Source organism: Mustela nigripes, chromosome 5 (genome assembly GCF_022355385.1).
Source record: "Mustela nigripes isolate SB6536 chromosome 5, MUSNIG.SB6536, whole genome shotgun sequence".
Lineage (NCBI taxonomy): Eukaryota > Metazoa > Chordata > Mammalia > Carnivora > Mustelidae > Mustela > Mustela nigripes.
The window spans coordinates 29,207,482-29,213,648 of record NC_081561.1 but is presented as its reverse complement, the minus strand read 5'-3'; the positions used below and the strand labels follow the sequence as shown (position 1 = coordinate 29,213,648).

At 38.6% G+C, this 6,167-nt stretch overlaps 1 pseudogene; it reads left to right on the top strand.

Annotated features, from left to right (window-relative positions):
* Positions 1-923, top strand: part of LOC132018585 (CREB-regulated transcription coactivator 2-like) — a 19,510-nt pseudogene extending 18,587 nt beyond the window's left edge.
* The last annotated feature ends 5,244 nt before the right edge of the window (positions 924-6,167 follow it).

Here is a 6,167-nt window from a genome sequence, read left to right as displayed (position 1 = left end):
GGCTTGTACCGCTATATATTTTCCTCTCAGGACTGCCTTTGTTGTGTGAAATACAGCTCCCTCTTAAGACAGCTTTTGCTATTTCCCAAAGGTTTGAACAGTGTGTTTTCATTCTCATTAGTTTTCATAAATTTTTAAAGTTCTTTAATTTCCTGGTTGACCCTTCATTTTTTAATAGGATGCTCTTTAACCTCCAAGTGTTTGATTACCTTCCAAATTTCCTCCTGTGATTGAATTCAAGATCACTGTTGTCTGAAAACATGCAGAGAGTTATCCCAGTCTTTTGGTATTGCTTGAGACTTGATTGGTGATGTGGGATGTGATCTGTTTGGAGAATGTTCAATGCGTGCTTCAGAAGAACGCGTATTTTATTTGTTGCCAGCCTAGTGTTTCTAATATTGTAGGTTAAGAACCTGTTGTCTTGAGCTGCTTTCATTATTTTGCTTTCATCTCTGAAATTTGCAAGCTTCACTATTACATGTTGTGGTGTGGATCTATTTTTATTGATTTTGGGAGTGTCCTCTCTACCTCTTAGACTTGAATACCTCTTTCCTTCCCCAGATTTGGGAAGACCTCAGCTATGATTTGCTAAATATACCTTTTGGCCCTCAATTTCTCTTTCTTCTCTCTCAGGGACCCCCAAAATTCTAATATTGTTTCATTTGATGACATTGCTGATTTCTCAAAGTCTCCCCTAATGGTCCATTACTTGTTGTTCTCTCTTTTCCTCAACTTCTTTCCTTTCCATCAACTTGTCTTCTATGTCACTTACTCTCTCTTCTGCCTCATTTACCATTGCTGTTCAAATATCCAGTTTAGTCTACATCTTAGTTAAAGCATTTTAAATTTAGAACTGTTTGGGTTTCATATTGGCACTAAAGAGACTGTCAACTGTCTTTTAAACTTTTTTCAGGCCCAGTTAGTAACTTTATCATTATTATCCTGAATTCCATCTCCAACACTTTACTTATATCCATATTGATTAGATCCATGACAGCATTAACCCTGGTTCTTTCTTTTGTTGTGAATTCCCACTTTTAGTCATTTTGTTCAGAGAAGAATGGATGAACAAGTGAAATCAATCAAAAACATCAACCATGATCCCTGTGAAATACACACCAGATAAATGCAAAGAAGTCAAATCCAAAAAGAAAAGAAGAAGAAATAAAGGAAAAAAAAGAGAGAGGAAGAAGAGACAATATAATTTCCCAGATGGAAAAAAGGGGTGATCTACTTGTCCTGGGTGCATTTTAATCTATTTGTTAGAAGGCACTCAATCCCAAAATTGGAAAGGAAGCAAAACTTATATACACACAAAAATTAAATTAATACAGTGAAAGGAAGCAAAAAAGGCAGAAAATATTGATAAATTGTCAAGAAAAATGAAAGTAGAAAAAGACTTAAGAAGTCAAGGAAGACTTTCTTTCTGTACATTGTCTCTATATTTCCAAGACAGCATGGTACTGGCATAAAAACAGACACATAGACCAGTGGAACAGAGTAGAGAGCCCAGATATAGACCCTCAACTCTATGGTCAAATAATCTTTGACAAAACAGGAAAAAATATACCGTGGAAAAAAAGACAAGCTCTTCAATAAATGGTGCTGGGAAACCTGGGCAGCTATATGTAGAAGAATGAAACTCAACCATTCTATTACACCGTACACAAAGATAAACTCAAAATGGATAAAAGAACTCAATGTGAGACAGGAATCCATCAGAATCCTACAGGAGAACTAGGCAGTAATCTCTTCGATACCAGTCACAGCAACTTCTTTCAAGATATGTCTCCAAAGGCAAAGGAAACAAAAACAAAGATGAACTTTTGGGACTTCATCAACATTAAAAGCTTCTGTACAGCAAAGGAAACAGTCAAGAAAACAAAGAGGCAACCCACGGAATGGGAGAAGATATTTGCAAATGACAGTACAGACAAAAGATTGATATCCAGGATCTATAAAGAACTCCTGAAATTCAATGCACAAAAAACAGACAATCATATCAAAAAATAGGCAGAAGATCCGAACAGACACTTCTCCAGTGAAGACATACAAATGGCTATCAGACACATGAAAAAGTGTTCATCATCCCTAGCCCTCAGGGAGATTCAAATTAAAACCACATTGAGATATCAACTTACACCAGTTAGAATGGTCAAAATTAGCAAGACAGGAAACAACATATGCTGGGGGATGTGGAGAAAGGGGAACCCTCTTCCACTGTTGGTGGAGATGCAAGTTGGTGCAGACTCTTTGCAGAACAGTGTGGAGATTCCTCAAGAAATTAAAAATAGAAGTTCCTTATGACCCTGCCATTGCACTCCTGGGTATTTACCCCAAAGATACAGATGGAGTGAAAAGAAGGGCCATCTGTACCCCAATGTTTATAGCAGCAATGGCCATGGTCACGAAACTATGGAAAGGACCAAGATGCCCTTCAATGGACGAATGGATAAGGAAGATGTGGTCCATATACACTATGGAGTATTATGCCTCCATCAGAAAGGACGGACACCCAACTTTTTTTAGCAACATGGACGGGACTGAAAGAGATTATGCTGAGTGAAATAAGTCAAGCAGAGAGAGTCAGTTATCATTTCTTTGTGTCTTCCTCAATTTCTTTCATGAGTACTTTATAGTTTTCTGAGTATAGATTCTTTGCCTAAAAGAGGAATCTTTTGAAACTAGTGGAACAGCTGTCTATGTAATTCCAGAAAGAATGGTTAAAACCATCATTCTTGGGAGAAGTGAGGTCAGCATCATTGTTGAATGAGTCCTTCCATTTGTCTCCCACTTTCTGTTTACAACTAATAGGATTCCAAAACCCAACAAAGGTTCCTCTGCACAGCACATGAGACACCAAAGAGATCCACCATGTTTACATCAGAGGGGTGTGGATTGGTCTTCAGGGATACTAGAGCCCAGGCAGCTTGGTGGGGCCTGTTATCCTGGCTTTTACAGTGATGGTAGTGCTCACCTTGGGTCAAGATGGTGGGGATGGAAAGGGGTGAGTGAAAGAAAACTTGGTCCTTTGGGATATGACTGGAGGACCCCAAAGCTGTGAAGCCACAGAGCAGGGTCCTCTGAGCTATGACATCTGTGACCAGGAGGGTACAGTGGGGGAAAGGAAAAGGCAAGGTAAAAAGGAGGTAGAGAAGAAGAAACACTTTATTCACTGTCTGCCCTGAGAGTTCAGCAAGAGAGCTCCCAGCTCTGTGGGACCATGGGACTTATGAACTTGAGGATCCTCCTCCTGGAGTGTGGGGCATACCCCAAACCCAAGGGACTTAGAACATATGCCCCCCACAGAGTTGCCTGTATCCTTTTTTTTTTCTTTGAGCCTGGTCTATACAGCCACCTGGGCTACTCTGGTAAGAGAAAGCAAAACTTGTGCTCTTCTGCCACCTGCTGTAATACTAAAGAAGGGCCTCTAACCTCCCACCCATGAACTGTTAGAATCAAAGTTAACAAATTTTTACCTACACACAACAGGTGTTGACTACTTCAAACTATTTGGCAGAGGAAAATGTCATTAAACAGCATGAAAAACCACGGTAATATGGTTTTGTTAAAAGGAAATGACAGTTCTCCAGCCACCAAACCTACATTTACAGAAGACTGTGATCTAAGTAATAGAGAATTCAAAATAACGGCCAGAACAGAATTCAACAAGATACAAGAGAATCAGGCAATTCATTGAACTCAGTGATAAAATGAATGGGTAGAAGGAGTACTTTACCTAAGAGACTGAATTTTCAAAAAGCACCAAACCAAAATTCGGAAGCTGAACTCAATAAATGAGATGAAGAATGCATTAGAAACACTGGAAATAGAGCAGATCAGGTGGAAGGGAAAATACATGATCTGAAAGGTGGAATCTAGAAATGATTCAGGTAGAAGTGAAGAGAACTAAGGTTTGTTATTATTTTTTAAAGTGAAGATACCATGGGGTGCCTGGCTGCTTCAGATAGTGGAGCATCTGACTGTTGATCTTTGGATTGTGACCCGGAGCCCAATATTGCATGTAGAGATTACTTTAAAGAAAAACAAGCTTAGAAAATGAAGAAATCCTGCGAGAGCTACCAATTTCCATTAGGAGAGCCAGTTAAGAATAGTGGGTATATCAAAAGGAGAAGAGAAGAAGAGGGGCAGAGCTGTTATTACAAAAGTATTGTCACAGAACTTCCCAATCCTGGGGAAAGAACTGGATATAGAAGTCTGTGAAGTTAATAGATTACCTTATTATCTCAATACAAAAATGTTATCTCCAAGACACTTTCTGATGACACAGTCATATGTCAAAGATAAAGAAGGAATCTTGAAAGTATAAAAGAAAGTAACGTAAAAAAAAGCCCCCTTAGGAGAGATCATTAGCAGATTTCTCAGCAGAAACTCTGTAGACCCAGAGAGAGTCTATGACATACTCATAGCATTAACAAATAAATATTGCCAGACAAAAAATCTGTATCCAGGATTTATCTTTCAGACATGAAGGAGAAATAAAGAATTTCCCAGACAAAGAAAACGGGAGGGAATTCACCACCACTAGTCCTGCCTCCAAGACATATTGAGCAGAATTTTAATACTGTAATGAAAAGATGACGGTACAGAGACTCTGAGTAAGCTGGCAGACAGAGTCAGAAACTGTAACCTTATTTTAGAATAAGGCATTAAACACTTAATGATAACAGCAATGGCTAAAGTTATTAAAAATAACTAGAGCTACTACAGTTGGTAACAAACCCATACCAGGAAAAGAGTTTGTGACAGCAAAAATGTCAAAGGGAAAGAGGAAAATGAGAACAGCCATGTACGCAAATGAAGAAAAGTTGCCAACAGCAGGAAAAGCACCATTTAATCTATGAGACAGTTTATACAGTTTGTCAGGGTAAGACAAAACAATATCTAGAGCAGAGAGAACCTTAAAAAGGGGCAAACTGAGGGAATCATCATGGAAAACCAGCAACTGATAAAACTAGACAGAAACACAAAGAAGAAGAAACAATAAAGATACAAAACAATCAGAAAAGAAAAGATAAAATGTGTAAAGTCCTTATGTATCAATAATCACGTAAATGTTAGTGGGTTGACTTTACCAATCAAATGATGGAGAGTTCCTTGATAAATTGAAAACATAGACCCAAGTATGTGATGCTTTCAGAAGGGCCATTTTAGCTGTAAGGACAAACGTAGGTTTATAGTGAAGCAACGGATGTGGATAACCCAAGCGAATGGTACCGAAAGAAAGAAGGTGTAGCCATGTGTATGTCAGACAAGATAGACTTCAAGCCAAAAAGAAGATATAACAGTTTTAAATAGATGTGCTCTCAATAACTGAGAATTGAAATACATTAAACAAATACAGATCTTAAGGGAGAGAGGGAGAGATAGACAATAATCCAATAATAGCAGGGGAACTCAATACCCGACGGTCCACAGTGGATTTATCATCCAGATGCAGAATCAGCAAGGAAACAGAACGTAACCACACTTCAGAAAAAAAAAAAAAAATGACAGACGTTTACAGAACATTCTGTCCAGCTGCAGAGGAATGCATATTCTTCTCACGTGTACCTTGAACATTCTCCAGGATAGATCCCCTGATGGAACACAGAAATCTTAACAAAATTAAGAAGATTGAAACCATATCAGCAACTTCTCTGAACACACTGGTATGAAGGTAAAAACGAACAAGAGGAAACTGAGTAGACCTAAAAATAAGTGGGAAAGAGATGACAAAGTTTTAAACAACTGAAGCCAGACACCTGGTTTATGGACTAGTCTTGAAAGCATATGCAGAACTATATTGTATTAGTTGCATTATGACCTTAGCTGCACGTCATGTTTTATTCCATACTAAGGACATTTTCACATCACGTAACCTCATGCATGATCAATCATTTACTTTGCTTTTTACCCCGACTCCTTGTTTACCCACTGATTATAGGAACCTAATGGGGAGTGGAAAGAAACATTTTTCTCAAAATTATTTGACATACCTGATCATTCCAGGTCCTGAATGGGGTGCCTTATTTTCCAGAGGAATATAGAGCTCCAGATTCTTTCAAGGCCCACCATCTCAAGGTTTCCAGAAACACCTCATCCTCCTCTCATACATTGACCTCCTTCCCAAAACAAGTAGTGGCTGTCCCTTCTCCTCCAGAGGG